This window comes from Somniosus microcephalus, unplaced genomic scaffold (genome assembly GCF_052327205.1).
Source record: "Somniosus microcephalus isolate GS21.2 unplaced genomic scaffold, FLI_Smic_1.0 unresolved_chr1, whole genome shotgun sequence".
Taxonomy (NCBI): Eukaryota; Metazoa; Chordata; class Chondrichthyes; order Squaliformes; family Somniosidae; genus Somniosus; species Somniosus microcephalus.
Window position 1 is genome coordinate 116,054,846 of NW_028225179.1, and position 15,752 is coordinate 116,070,597.

At 48.5% G+C, this 15,752-nt stretch overlaps 1 pseudogene; it reads left to right on the forward strand.

Annotated features, from left to right (window-relative positions):
* Positions 1 to 7,352: 7,352 nt before the first annotated feature.
* LOC147095732 (zinc-binding protein A33 pseudogene) lies at positions 7,353 to 15,496 on the forward strand (annotated as a pseudogene).
* The last annotated feature ends 256 nt before the right edge of the window (positions 15,497 to 15,752 follow it).

Genomic DNA, 15,752 nt, shown 5'->3' on the forward strand with positions numbered 1-15,752 from the left:
AGGGGTAATCCCACAGTGCTGTTAGGGGGGAATCCCACAGTGCTGTTAGGGGGTAATCCCACAGTGCTGTTCGGGGGTAATCCCACAGTGCTGTTAGGGGGGTAATCCCACAGTGCTGTTAGGAGTAATCCCACAGTGCTGTTAGGGGTAATCCCACAGTGCTGTTAAGGGTAATCCCACAGTGCTGTTAGGGGGTAATCCCACAGTGCTGTTAGGGGTAATCCCACAGTGCTGTTAGGGGGTAATCCCACAGTGCTGTTAGGGGTAATCCCACAGTGCTGTTAGGGGTAATCCCTCAGTTCTGTTCGGGGTAATCCCACAGTGCTGTTAGGAGTAATCCCTAAGTTCTGTTCGGGGTAATCCCACAGTGCTGCTGGGGTAATCCCAGATTACTGTTAGGGGGTAATCCCACAGTGCTGTTTGGGGTAATCCCACAGTGCTATTAGGGTGTAATCCCACAGTGCTGTTAGGGGTAATCCGACAGTGCTGTTAGGGGGTAGTCCCTCAGTTCTGTTCGGGGTAATCCCACAGTGTTGTTTGGCGTAATCCCACAGTGCTGTTAGGGGTAATCCCACAGTGCAGTTAGGGGGTAATCCCACAGTGCTGTTAGGGGTAATCCCACAGTGCTGTTAGGGGGTAATCCCACAGTGCTGTTAGGGGTAATCCCACAGTGCTGTTAGGGGGTAATCCCACAGTGCTGTTAGGGGGTAATCCCACAGTGCTGTTAGGGGTAATCCCACAGTGCTGTTAGGGGTAATCCCACAGTGCTGTTAGGGGGTAATCCCACAGTGCTGTTAGGGGGTAATCCCACAGTGCTGTTTGGGATAATCCCACAGTGCTGATAGAGCGAATCCCACAGTGCTGTTCAGGGTAATCCCACAGTGCTGTTGGGGGGTAATCCCACAATGCTGTTAGGGGTAATCCCACAGTACTGTTAGGGGGTAATCCCGCAGTTGTTCGGGGTAGTCCCACAGTGCTGTTAGGGGGTAATCCCACAAAGCTGTTAGGGGTAATCCCACAGTGCTGTTAGGGGGTAATCCCACAGTGCTGTTATGGGTAATCCCACAGTGCTTTTAGGGGGTAATCCCACAATGCTGTTACGGGTAATCCCACAGTGCTGTTAGGGGGTAATCCCACAGTGCTGTTAGGGGTAATCCCACAGTGCTGTTATGGGTAATCCCACAGTGCTGTTAGGGGGTAATCCCACAGTGCTGTTAGGGGGTAATCCCACAGTGCTGTTAGGGTGTAGTCTCACAGTGCTGTTAGCCGGTAATCCCACAGTGCTGTTAGGGGGTCATCCCACAGTGCTGTTAGGTGTAATCCCACAGTGCTTTTAGGGGGTAATCCCACAGTGCTGTTAGGGGGTAATCCCACAGTGCTGTTCGGGGGAAATCCCACAGTGCTGCTGGGGTAATCCCACAGTACTGTTAGGGGGTAATCCCACAGTGCTGTTTGGGGTAATCCCACAGTGCTGTTAGGGGGTAATCCCACAGTGCTGTTAGGGGGTAATCCCACAGTGCTGTTAGGGGTAATCCCACAATGCTGTTAGGGGTAATCCCACAGTGCCATTAGGGGGTAATCCCACATTGCTGTTCGGGGTAATCCCACAGTGCTGTTAGGGGTAATCCCACAGTGCTGTTAGGGGCAATCCCACATTGCTGTTCGGGGTAATCCCACAGCGCTGTTAGTGGGTAATCCCACAGTGCTGTTAGGGGTAATCCCACAGTGCTGTTAGGGGTAATCCCACAGTGCTGTTAGGGGGTAATCCCACAGTGCTGTTAGGGGGTAATCCCACAGTGCTGTTAGGGGGTAATCCCACAGTGCTGTTAGGGGCAATCCCACAGTGCTGTTAGGGGGTAATCCCACAGTGCTGTTAGGGGTAATCCCACAGTGCTGTTAGGGGTAATCCCACAGTGCTGTTAGGGGTAATCCCACAGTGCTGTTAGGGGGTAATCCCACAGTGCTGTTAGGGTGTAGTCTCACAGTGCTGTTAGGGGGTAATCCCACAGTGCTGTTAGGGGGTCATCCCACAGTGCTGTTAGGTGTAATCCCACAGTGCTTTTAGGGGGTAATCCCACAGTGCTGTTAGGGGGTAATCCCACAGTGCTGTTCGGGGGAAATCCCACAGTGCTGCTGGGGTAATCCCACAGTACTGTTAGGGGGTAATCCCACAGTGCTGTTTGGGGTAATCCCACAGTGCTGTTAGGGGGTAATCCCACAGTGCTGTTAGGGGGTAATCCCACAGTGCTGTTAGGGGTAATCCCACAATGCTGTTAGGGGTAATCCCACAGTGCCGTTAGGGGGTAATCCCACATTGCTGTTCGGGGTAATCCCACAGTGCTGTTAGGGGTAATCCCACAGTGCTGTTAGGGGCAATCCCACATTGCTGTTTGGGGTAATCCCACAGCGCTGTTAGTGGGTAATCCCACAGTGCTGTTAGGGGGTAATCCCACAGTGCTGTTTGGGTAATCCCACAGTGCTGTTTGGGGTAATCCCACAGTGCTGTTAGGGGTAATCCCACAGTGCTGTTAGGGGTAATCCCACAGTGCTGTTAGGGGGTAATCCCACAGTGCTGTTAGGGTGTAATCCCACAGTGCTGTTAGGGGGTAATCCCACAGTGCTGTTAGGGGTAATCCCACAGTGCTGTTGGTGGGTAATCCCACAGTGCTGTTAGGGGGTAATCTCACAATGCTGTTAGGGGGTAATCCCACAGTGCTGTTAGGGGGTAATCCCACAGTGCTGTTAGGGGTAATCCCACAGTGCTGTGAGGGAGTAATCCCACAGTGCTGTTAGGGGTAATCCCACAGTGCTGTTAGGGGTAATCCCACAGTGCTGTTAGGGGGTAATCCCACAGTGCTGTTAGAGGTAATCTCACAGTACTGTTAGGGGGTAATCCCACAGTGCTGTTAGGGGTAATCCCACAGTGCTGTTTGGGGTAATCCCACAGTGCTGTTAGGGGTAATCCCACAGTGCTGTTAGGGGGTAATCCCACAGTGCTGTTAGGGGTAATCCCACAGTGCTGTTAGGGGGTAATCCCACAGTGCCATTAGGGGGTAATCCCACAGTGCTGTTAGGGTTAATCCCACAGTGCTGTTAGGGGGTAATCCCACAGTGCTGTTAGAGGGTAATCCCACAGTGCTGTTAGGGGTAATCCCACAGTGCTGTTAGGGGGTAATCCCTCAGTTCTGTTCGGGGTAATCACACAGTGCTATTAGTGGGTAATCCCACAGTGCTGTGAGGGGGTAATCCCACAGTGTTGTTTGGTGTAATCCCACAGTGCTGTTAGGGGGTAATCCCACTGTGCTGTTAGGGGTAATACCACAGTGCTGTTAGGGGGTAATCCCACAGTGCTGTTCGTGGGGTAATCCCACAGTGCTGTTATGGGGTAATCCCACAATGCTGTTAGGGGTAATCCCACTGTGCTGTAAGGGGTAATCCCACAGTGCTGTTAGGGGGTAATCCCACAGTGTTGTTAGGGGTAATCCCACAGTGCTGTTAGGGGTAATCCCACAGTGCTGTTAGGGGGTAATCCCACAGTGCTGTTAGGGGTAATCCCACAGTGCTGTTAGGGGGTAATCCCACAGTGCTGTTAGGGGGTAATCCCACAGTGCTGTTAGGGGGTAATCTCACAGTGCTGTTAGGGGGTCATCCCACAGTGCTGTCAGGGGTAATCCCACAGTGCTGTCAGGGGGTCATCCCACAGTGCTGTCAGGGGTAATCCCACAGTGCTTTTATGGGGTAATCCCACAGTGCTGTTTGGGGTAATCCTACAGTGCTTTTAGTGGGTAATCCCACAGTGCTGATAGGGCTAATCCCACAGTGCTGTTAGGGGTAATCCCGCAGTTGTTCGGGGTAATCCCACAGTGCTGTTAGGGGGTAATCCCACAGTGTTGTTAGGGGATAATCCCACAGTGCTGTTAGAGGGTAATCACACAGTGCTGTTAGGGGGTAATCCCACAGTGCTGTTAGGGGGTAATCCCACAGTGCTGATAGGGCTAATCCCACAGTGCTGTTAGAGGGTAATCACACAGTGCTGTTAGGGGGTAATCCCACAGTGCTGTTAGGGGGTAACCCCACAGTGCTGTTAGGGGGTAATCCCACAGTGCTGTTAGGGGTAATCCCACAGTGATGTTAGGGGTAATCCCACAGTGCTGTTAGGGGTAATCCCACAGTGCTGTTAGGGGTAATCACACAGTGCTGTTAGGGGGTAATCCCACAGTGCTGTTAGGGGTAATACCACAGTGCTGTTAGGGGGTAATCTCACAGTGCTGTTAGGGGGTCATCCCACAGTGCTGTTAGGGGTAATCCCATAGTGCTGTTAGTGGGTAATCCCACAATGCTGTTAGCGGGTAATCCCACAGTGCTGTTAGAGGGTAATCCCACAGTGCTGCTGGGGTAATCCCACAGTGCTGTTTGGGGTCATCCCACAGTGCTGTTAGGGGTAATCCCACAGTGCTGTTAGGGGGTAATCCCACAGTGCTGTTACGGGGTAATCCCACAGTGCTGTTAGGGGGTAATCCCACAGTGCTGTTACGGGGTAATCCCACAGTGCTGTTAGGGGGTAATCCCACAGTGCTGTTCGGGGTAATCCCACAGTGCTGTTAGGGGGTAATCCCACAGTGCTGTTAGGGGGTAATCACACAGTGCTGTTCGGGGTAATCCCACAGTGCTGTTAGGGGGTAATCCCACAGTGCTGTTAGGGGGTAATCACACAGTGCTGTTAAGGGTAATCCCATGGTGCTGTTAGGGGGTAATTCCACAGTGTTGTTAGAGGGTAATCCCACAGTGCTGATAGGGCTAATCCCACAGTGCTGTTAGGGGTAATCCCACAGTGCTGTTAGGGGGTAATCCCACAGTGCTGTTATGGGTAATCACACAGTGCTGTTAGGGGTAATCCCACAGTGCTGGTAGGGGTAATCCCACAGTGCTGTTAGGGGGTAATCCCACAGTGCTGTTTGGGGTAATCCCACAGTGCTGTTAGGGGGTAATCCCACAGTGCTGTTAGGGGGTAATCCCACAGTGCTGTTTGGGGTAATCCCACAGTGCTGTTAGGGGGTAATCCCACAGTGCTGTTAGGGGTAATCCCACAGTGCTGTTAGGGGTAATCCCACAGTGCTGTTAGGGGTAATCCCACAGTGCTGTTAGGGGGTAATCCCACAGTGCTGTTAGGGGTAATCCCACAGTGCTGTTAGGGGTAATCCCACAGTGCTGTTTGGGGTAATCCCACAGTGCTGTTAGGGGGTAATCCCACAGTGCTGTTAGGGGGTAATCCCACAGTGCTGTTAGGGGTAATCCCACAGTGCTGTTTGGGGTAATCCCACAGTGCTGTTAGGGGGTAATCCCACAGTGCTGTTAGGGGGTAATCCCACAGTGCTGTTAGGGTGTAATCCCACAGTGCTGTTAGGGGTAATCCCACAGTGCTGTTAGGGGGTAATCCCACAGTGCTGTTAGGGGTAATCCCACAGTGCTGTTAGGGGTAATCCCACAGTGCTGTTAGGGGGTAATCCCACAGTGCAGTTAGGGGGCAATCCCACAGTGCTGTTAGGGGGTAATCCCACAGTGCTGTTAGGGGGTAATCCCACAGTGCAGTTAGGGGTAATCCCACAGTGCTGTTAGGGGTAATCCCACAGTGCTGTTAGGGGGTAATCCCACAGTGCAGTTAGGGGGTAATCCCACAGTGCTGTTAGGGGTAATCACACAGTGCTGTTAGGGGGTAATCCCACAGTGCTGTTAGGGGGTAATCCCACAGTGCTGTTAGGGTGTAATCCCACAGTGCAGTTAGGGGGCAATCCCACAGTGCTGTTAGGGGGTAATCCCACAATGCTGTTAGGGGGTAATCCCACAGTGCTGTTAGGGGTAATCACACAGTGCTGTTAGGGGTAATCCCACAGTGCTGTTAGGGGGTAATCCCACAGTGCAGTTAGGGGGTAATCCCACAGTGCTGTTAGGGGTAATCACACAGTGCTGTTAGGGGTAATCCCACAGTGCTGTTAGGGGGTAATCCCACAGTGCTGTTAGGGTGTAATCCCACAGTGCAGTTAGGGGGCAATCCCACAGTGCTGTTAGGGGGTAATCCCACAATGCTGTTAGGGGTAATCCCACAGTGCTGTTAGGGGGTAATCCCACAGTGGTGTTAGGGGTAATCCCACAGTGCTGTTAGGGGTAATCCCACAGTACTGTTAGGGGGTAATCACACAGTGCTGTTAGGGGTAATCCCACAGTGCTGTTAGGGGGTAATCCCACAGTGCTGTTAGGGGTAATCCCACAGTGCTGTTAGGGGGTAATCCCACAGTGCTGTTAGGGGTAATCCCACAGTGCTGTTACGGGTAATCCCACAGTGCTGTTAGGGGGTAATCCCACAGTGCTGTTAGGGGTAATCCCACAGTGCTGTTAGGGGGTAATCCCACAGTGCTGTTAGGGGTAATCCCACAGTGCTGTTAGGGGGTAATCCCACAGTGCTGTTAGGGGGTAATCCCACAGTGCTGTTAGGGGGTAATCCCACAGTGATGTTAGGGGTAATCCCACAGTGCTGTTAGGGGTAATCCCACAGTGCTGTTAGGGGGTAATCCCACAGTGCTGTTAGGGGTAATCCCACAGTGCTGTTACGGGTAATCCCACAGTGCTGTTAGGGGGTAATCCCACAGTGCTGTTAGGGGTAATCCCACAGTGCTGTTAGGGGGTAATCCCACAGTGCTGTTAGGGGTAATCCCACAGTGCTGTTAGGGGGTAATCCCACAGTGCTGTTAGGGGGTAATCCCACAGTGCTGTTCGGGGGTAATCCCACAGTGATGTTAGGGGTAATCCCACAGTGCTGTTAGGGGTAATCCCACAGTGCTGTTACGGGTAATCCCACAGTGCTGTTAGGGGGTAATCCCACAGTGCTGTTAGGGGGTAATCCCACAGTGCTGTTAGGGGGTAATCCCACAGTGCTGTTAGGGGTAATCCCACAGTGCTGTTACGGGTAATCCCACAGTGCTGTTAGGGGGTAATCCCACAGTGCTGTTAGGGGTAATCCCACAGTGCTGTTAGGGGGTAATCCCACAGTGCTGTTAGGGGTAATCCCACAGCGCTGTTAGGGGGTAATCCCACAGTGCTGTTAGGGGTAATCCCACAGTGCTGTTAGGGGGTAATCCCACAGTGCTTTTAGGGGGCAATCCCACACTGCTGTTAGGGGTAATTCCACAGTGTTGTTAAGGGGTAATCCCACAGTGCTGTTAGCGGGTAATCCCACAGTGCTGTTAGGGGGTAATCCCACAGTGCTGGTAGGGGGTAATCCCACAGTGTTGATAAGGGGTAATCCCACAGTGCTGTTAGGGGGTATTCCCATAATGCTGTTCGGGAGTAATCCCACAATGCTGTTCGTGGGTAATCCCACAATGCTGTTCGGGGGTAATCCCACAGTGCTGTTAGGGGTAAACCCACAATGCTGTTCGGGGGTAATCCCACAATGCTGTTCGGGGTAATCCCACAGTGCTGTTCGGGGTAAACCCACAGTGCTGTTCGGGGGTAATCCCACAATGCTGTTCGGGATAAACCCACAGTCCTGTTCGGGGCAAACCCACAATGCTGTTCGGGGTAATCCCACAATGCTGTTCGGGGTAATCCCACAATGCTGTTCGGGGTAGTCCCACAATGCTGTTCGGGGTAAACCCACAGTGCTGTTAAGGGATATATAGGATTACAAGAGGATTTGAGCATAAGAGTAAAGATGTCTTACTAGAGATATACAGGGCCCTGGTGCGACCCCACCTGGAGTATTGTGTACAGTTTTGTTCTACTTTCCTAAGGAAGGATATACTTCCCAGAGAGGCAGTGCAACGAAGGTTCACCAGACTGATTCCTGGTATGGGGGGATTGTCCTGTGAGGAGAGATTGAGTTGACTAGGCCTATAATTCTCTAGAATTTCGAAGAATGTGAGGTGATCTCATTGAAACATACAAAATTCTTACAGGGCTTGACAGGGTAGATGCAGGGAGGATGTTTCCCCTGCCTGGGGAGTCTAGAACCAGGGGTCACAGTCTCAGAATAAGGGGTCGGCCATTTAGGACTGAGATGAGGAGAAATTTCTTCACTCAGAGGGTGGTGAATCTTTGGAATTTTCTACCCCAGAGGGCTGTGGAGGCTCAGTCATTGAGTATATTCAAGACAGAGATCGATAGATTTTTGGATATTAAGGGAATCAAGGGATATGGGGATAGGGTGGGAAAGTGGAGATGAGGTAGAAGCTCAGCCATGATCTTATTGAATGGTGGAGCAGGCTCAAAGGGCCGAATTGCCTACTCCTACTCCTATTTCTTATTTTCTTATGTATATAGGATATATGGCACAGAAACAGGCCTTTCAGTCAAACATGCCCATGTCGGTGCTTATAATCCACTCGAACCTCCTCCTGTCTTTCCTCATCTAAATCTATCAGCGTAACCCTCTATTCCCTTCTCCCTCATATGCTTGTCCAGCCTTCCCTTAAATGCATCTATACTATTCGCTTCAACCATTCCCTGTGGTAGCATCAAGGAAGTCAAGATAAAACTTGTAGAGGCAGATAACACCTGTATTGATATGAAACACCCATATACTGAGTCACTGTAGAATTCTTCTTAAATGTAAGTGAAGTAGATACACACAACACTCCCCAGAGATAACAGGCCTGCTCCCACATAGTTACTGGGCAAGATCACTGGTAGAATTAAAACCTGGTACCACACAGCCTGCAGCCCCTTGAAATTCCTCGGGCCTTCTGCCGCTGCGCCGTAGGAAGTGCGTCGGAAAAGTTACTTAGGATTACATCGGATAGACGGCTCAGAAACAGGCCATTCGGCCCATCCAGTCAATGTCGGCGTTTATGCTCCACTCGAGTCTCCTCCCATCTTTCCTCATCTAAATCTATCAGCATAACCCTCTATTCCCTTCTCCCTCATGTGCTTGTCCAGCTTCCCCTTAAATGTATCTATACTATTTGCTTCAACCACTCCCTGTGGTAGCGAGTTCCACATTCTCACCACTCCCTGGGTAAAGATGTTTCTTCTGAATTCCCTATTGGATTTCTTGGTGACTATCTTATATTGATGGGCTCTAGTTTTGCTCTTCCCCACAAGTGGAAACATTCTCTCTGTATCCACTCTATCAAAACCTTTCATAATTTTAAAGACCTCTATTAGGTCACCCCTCAACCTTCTTTTTCAATAGAAAAGAGACCCAGCTTGTTCATCCTTTCCTGATATGTATACCCTCGCATTTCTGGTATCATCCTTGTAAATCTTCTCTGCACCCTCTCCAGTGCCTCTATATCCTTTTTATAATATGGCGACCAGAACTACACGCACTACTCTAAGTGTGGTCTAACCAAGGTTCGATACAGGTTTAGCATAACTTCCCTACCTTTCAATTCTATCTCTCTAGAAATAAACCCTTGTGCTTGGTTTGCTCTTTTTATGGCCTTGTTAAACTGTGGCACAACTTTTAGTGATTAGTGTATTTGTACTCCGAGATCCCTTTGTTCCTCTACCCCACCGAGACTCGCACCCACCAAGTAATAAGTGATCTCCCTATTCTTCCTACCAAAATGTAATAACTCACATTTATCTGTGTTGCACTTAATATGCCAATTATTTGTCCATTCTGCAAGTTTATTAATGTCCTCGTGTAATTTGTTGCAGTCCTCCTCAGTATTGACTATCTATCCCCCCAATTTTGTGTAATACCCAAATTTAGAAATTGTGTTTTTGATTCCAAAGTCTAAATAGTTAATATAAATTGTGAACGGCAGTGGTCCCGGCACTGCTCCTTGTGGAACTCCACTTCCCACCTTCTGCCACTGTGAACAGCTACCTTTTAATCCCACTTTCTGGTTTCTGTCCTAAAGCCAGCTAGCTATCCATTCTGCTACTTGTCCCCTGACTCTGCATTCTCTGACCTTGTTCATCAGTCTATTATGGGGTACCTCATCGAAGGCCTTTTGAAAATCTAGATAAATTACATCTACTGCATTACCCTTGTCTACTCTCTCTGTTACCTCTTCAAAAAATTCAATGAGGTTGGTCAAGCAGGAATTTCCCTTTTGAAATCCATGCTGACCAATCATTATTATACTTTTCGTTTCTAGATGTTCTTCTATTCTTTCCTTTAGTAGAGAAGGGGGAAATGTTCTATCCCCCTTCTTAAATATAGGTATAACGTCAGCTATCCGTCTGTCCTCTGGCACTACACCCTTTTCTAACAAATTATTAAATATGTGTAGTAATGCCTCTGCTATCTCTTCCCTAGATTCTTTTAAAATGTGTGGATGCAATCCATCGGGACCAGGGGTTTTATCCTCTTTGAGTTTGATTAGTTTATTTAGTATTGTAAGGGTTTGGGGGTTTCTTTAAACTGGTTTAAAGTAATTTTCCTGGTCTTGCAGCCTTTGCCTGCACCCTCATACCAATTGCAATAAAACCAATTTTAAAACAGCGGTTTCGAATCGCTACCCCACCTTCCAGTTCTGACTGCAGGGCTTATAATTATTGATATTAAAACAGACACGTAGTTTGGATGAGAGAAAAAAAATCAAGTTTTATTAACTAAAAGAAACTATAATCAAAATATCAAACTATCCCACACGAACACAGTAAAATTGTAAAACTATATAACAGGGGGGTTGCAGACGGCAAAAACGAGGGATACAATGGCTACAATGTTATTTAAACAATCTTAGCAATTCCCTTAAATCACCACCCCAAACTCCTTAACTAGGTTGCTTTGCTGAGGAGTCAGGACACTCTGCTCACCTGTGGTCCAGCGAAGTAAGAGAGAGAGAGCTAGCTTCTCAGCCGCTATCTTTATACCTGGTGAGGCCCCTGCCATTCTGCCTTGCAAGGGCTGTGTGCAAAATTCCCCGCCCAAAGGGTCCAATACACAAGAGAAAGCTGTGATTGGCTAACTCAGAGTGGTTAGATTGGGTTAATGTGCCTTCCGGAGCTCCCTGGGCTGAAACAAAAGGGAGATAAACTGCTCTATTGTCCAGTGCTGGGTGATTTAAAACCCATTCAAATGTTAAACGTTTCCCATTCAAGGTACAAAAGTCTCTTCTGCAGTTTAGATGTATCCACTCGATATACAAACAAATGCTAATAGCATTCAATTGCTTTGTAAACAAAGCATTGTCCTTTGTCTTCGGCCATGTGGTGACAGCCATTTTTATCCCTGGAAATTTAAAAGCACATCGCCCAGGGATTCTTTAATCAAAAAAATGAATCTTCAGAACTGTAAATTATTGCGAATTCTTACAGTATATCCTCTTTTTTTATTTTAACTGCACTTATCTCATTACTCATCTCATCATCCAATGTCATGTCCACCTATTCTAACTCCCTGGTAAATACCGAAGCAAAATAATGATTTAATATTTCTGCCACCTCCCTATCATTACCTGTGGTATTGTCCTGTCCATCCCTTAATGGCCCTATTCCCATCCCAACCTTCCTTTTTTTATTGCTGTGCCTGTAAAATATGTTACTATTTTGTTTTATGTTCCTTGATAATTTAATTTCATAGTTCCTCTTTGCCTTCCCAATTGTTTTTTTGACTTCTCTCTTAAATATTTCCCATTGTTGTTCTACATTGTTCTTTGCTAATATTGTTTCCCATTTTATCTTCCCAAGTTCTATTCTCAACCCCTCAAAATCAGCTTTTTTCCAACCTATTAACCTGGTTTTTGTCATACTTATGTCCTTCTCTATTATCATCTTATAGTGTATTATATTCTGGTCACTATTGCCAGATGTTCCCCTACCTTTACTTCTCTTATCTGCTCTGGCTCATTCCCCATAACTAGATCCAATGGGCTTTTTACATATTGGGTTAGGAAGGAGTCCTGTATACATTGTAGGAACTCCATTCCCTTATCCCCTTTACCTACTCTTCTGTCCAATTAATATCGGGGTAGTTGAAATCACCCATGATTATTATTCTATGTTTTTAACTCATTTATCTTATTTGTCTGCATATTTCTTCCTCCACCTCCCTTCCACTATGAGGTGGTCTGTAGACTACACCTATTAGTGTGATAGATCCTTTATTATCTTTTATCTCTATCCAAATGGATTCTATTTTTGTCTTGCTGATAGCTGAGTCCCTTTTTTCTACTGCCATTATGTTATCCCTAATAAGTACAGCTACTCCACCTCCCCTTTTCCCCTCTCTATCTTTTCTAAATATGTTATACCCTGCAATGTTTAATTCCCAGTCCTGATTTTTCTGTAGCCATGTCTCAGTAATCCCTACTATGTCTGGTTCCTCCCAACGCATGATTGCCTCCAGCTCCCCTGTTTTATTACGGACACTGTGTGCATTGTTGTACAGACAGTTTAACTCATTTTTAATAGGATTTCCTCTCGCTTTATGTTTAACCATCTTTTTAGACTCCTGTTCTATAACTCTATTTGCTCCCTTGCCATCAATGTCCTCCCTTACTTTATTCTTTCCTATGCTCACTTTTCCTGTTTTGTTTATATTTAGGCTGCTTACATTTCTTGTATATCCCTCCCCCCTGCTTACTAGTTTAAAGCCTTTGCCACCTCCCTATTTACCCTATCCACTAGGACACGATTCCCATCCTGGTTTAGGTGGAGCCCGTCCCATCGGTCCAGCTTCTTCCTGTCCCAGAACTGGTGCCAGTGTCCCATGAAAAGGAACCCCTCTTTCCCACACCAGCCCTTTAGCCACGTGTTAATTCTCCTGCTCTGTCTGCTGCTATGCCAATTTGCACATGGCTTGGGCAATAATCCAGAGATTGTTACCCTAGAGTTCCTGCTTTTTAATTTAGATCTTAACTCCTGAAACTCTTTCAGCAGGACCTCCTCCATGTTCCTACCTATGTTGTTTGTTCCAACATAGACCACGGCAACTGGAGTTGCCCTCTCCCTTTCCGAGTTCCTTTCCAGCTGCCATGAGATATCCCTTACCCTGGCACCGGGTAGGCAACACACCCTTCGGGATTCTCATTCTTGGCTGCAGAGGGTGCTATCTATCCCCCTAATTATAGAGTCCCCTATCACTACCACATTTCTATTCTGCTCTTCCCTCCCTTGTACAGCCTTCTGAGCCACGGTGCCTTGGTCTGCATTGTGGCTGTCCTCCCTGCAGTCTTACTCCTTGTCTTCAAAGGTAGCGAGTACAGAACCGGTGCCTGCGGGACCTCCCACATACTGATAATCTAACAGAGCTGTTAGGGGGTAATCCCACAGTGCTGTTAGGGGGTAATCCCACAGTGCTGGTAGGGGTAATCCCACAGTGCTGTTAGGGGTAAACCCACAGTGTTGTTAGGGGTAATCCCACAGTGCTGTTAGGGGTAATCCCACAGTGTTGTTAGGGGGTAATCCCAAAGTGCTGTTAGGGGGTAATCCAACAGTGCTGTTAGGGGGTAATCCCACAGTGCTGGTAGGGGGTAAACCCACAGTGTTGTTAGGGGTAATCCCACAGTGCTGTTAGGGGGTAATCTCAGTGCTGTTAGGGGTAAACCCACAGTGTTGTTAGGTGGTAATCCCACAGTGCTGGTAGGGGGTAAACCCACAGTGTTGTTAGGGGTAATCCCACAGTGCTGTTAAGGATAATCCCACAGTGCTGTTAAGGATAATCCCACAGTGCTGTTAGGTGGTAATCCCACAGTGCTGTTAGGGGTAATCCCACAGTGCTGTTAGGGGGTAATCCCACAGTGCTGTTAGGGGTAATCCCACAGTGCTGTTACGGATAATCCCACAGTGCTGTTAGGGGTAATCCCACAGTGCTGTTAGGGGTAAACCCACAGTGTTGTTAGGGGTAATCCCACAGTGCTGTTAGGGGGTAATCCCACAGTGCTGTTAGGGGTAATCCCACAGTGCTGTTAGGGGTAATCCCACAGTGCTGTTAGGGGGTAATCCCACAGTGCTTTTAGGGGTTAATCCCACAGTGCTGTTAGGGGTAATCCCACAGTGCTGTTAGGGGTAATCCCACAGTGCTGTTAGGGGTAATCCCACAGTGCTGTTAGGGGTAATCCCACAGTGCGGTTAGGGGTAATCCCACAGTGCTGTTAGGGGTAATCCCACAGTGCTGTTAGGGGGTAATCCCACAGTGCTGTTAGGGGTAATCCCACAGTGCTGTTAGGGGGTAATCCCACAGTGCTGTTAGGGGGTAATCCCACAGTGCTGTTAGGGGGTAATCCCACAGTGCTGTTAGGGGGTAATCCCACAGTGCTGTTAGGGGGTAATCCCACAGTGCTGTTAGGGGGTAATCCCACAGTGCTGTTAGGGGGTAATCCCACAGTGCTGTTAGGGGGTAATCCCACAGTGCTGTTAGGGGGTAATCCCACAGTGCTGTTAGGGGGTAATCCCACAGTGCTGTTAGGGGGTAATCCCACAGTGCTGTTAGGGGGTAATCCCACAGTGCTGTTAGGGGGTAATCCCACAGTGCTGTTAGGGGTAATCCCACAGTGCTGTTAGGGGTAATCCCACAGTGCTGTTAGGGGGTAATCCCACAGTGCTGTTAGGGGGTAATCCCACAGTGCTGTTAGGGGGTAATCCCACAGTGCTGTTAGGGGCAATCCCACAGTGCTGTTAGGGGGTAATCCCACAGTGCTGTTAGGGGTAATCCCACAGTGCTGTTAGGGGTAATCCCACAGTGCTGTTAGGGGGTAATCCCACAGTGCTGTTAGGGGGTAATCCCACAGTGCTGTTAGGGGTAATCCCACAGTGCTGTTAGGGGGTAATCCCACAGTGCTGTTAGGGGGTAATCCCACAGTGCTGTTAGGGGGTAATCTCATAGTGCTGTTTGGTAGGAAGTTCCAGGATTTTGGTCCAGTGACAATGAAGGAACCTGGAGGTGATGGTGTCCCCATGTTGCTCTTGTCCTTCGAGGTGTGTGGAGGCCGCGGGTTAGTGAGGTGCTGCCTGAACTGTTTAACTCACAAGGACCATCTTTGAGTGTCATTATGTTTCAGTTCCAGCTGCTCTGACCCTCGGTTCGCAAACGGCAAACGGAAGGTTCATCCTGTCTGATCATGGACACCAAGTGAAAAGTAAGAAGACGTTCTCTCTGTCTTCAGACAACCTGGGGCCATTCAAATACTGGCCCAGTGTGCTGGGGTCTGAGGGATTCACATCAGGAAAGCACTACTGGGAGGTGGAAGTGGGGAACTTCACAGACTGGTGTTTGGGTGTGGCTGCTGAGTCGGTGCCCAGGAAGGGTAACATTCAATGGGAGCCTGCAACTGGATTTTGGACCATAACATGTCCGTACCAGCTGCTTTATGGGTTTAATATGCACTGCGAAGCTATGACCTCACCTCCTACAGCTCTGTTAGTGAGTTCCAAGAAGCTTGGGATATACCTGGACTATGAGGAGGGGAAGGTCTCATTTTACAATGCTGGTGACATGTCTCACCTGTACACTTTCACTGACACATTCACTGAGAAACTCTATCCCATCTTGAGCATTGGATGTGGAAAGCACCCGCTGAAACTGATCACCATAAAAATGATGTAATTATCACCAAGATCTCCAACATCTGGACAGACGCTTTCGATAAATGTTATGTTCAGGTCATCGCAATTGCTTTCAGAGTGGGAATGTATATAAAAGAAAGAAAGACTTGCATTTAAACAGCGCCTTTCACGATCTCAGGACATCCCAAAGCGCTTTACAGCCAATGAAGTACTTTTGAAGCGTAGTCACTGTTGTAATGTCGGAAGCACGGCAGCCAATTTGCGCACAGCAAGCTCCCACAAACAGCAATGTGATA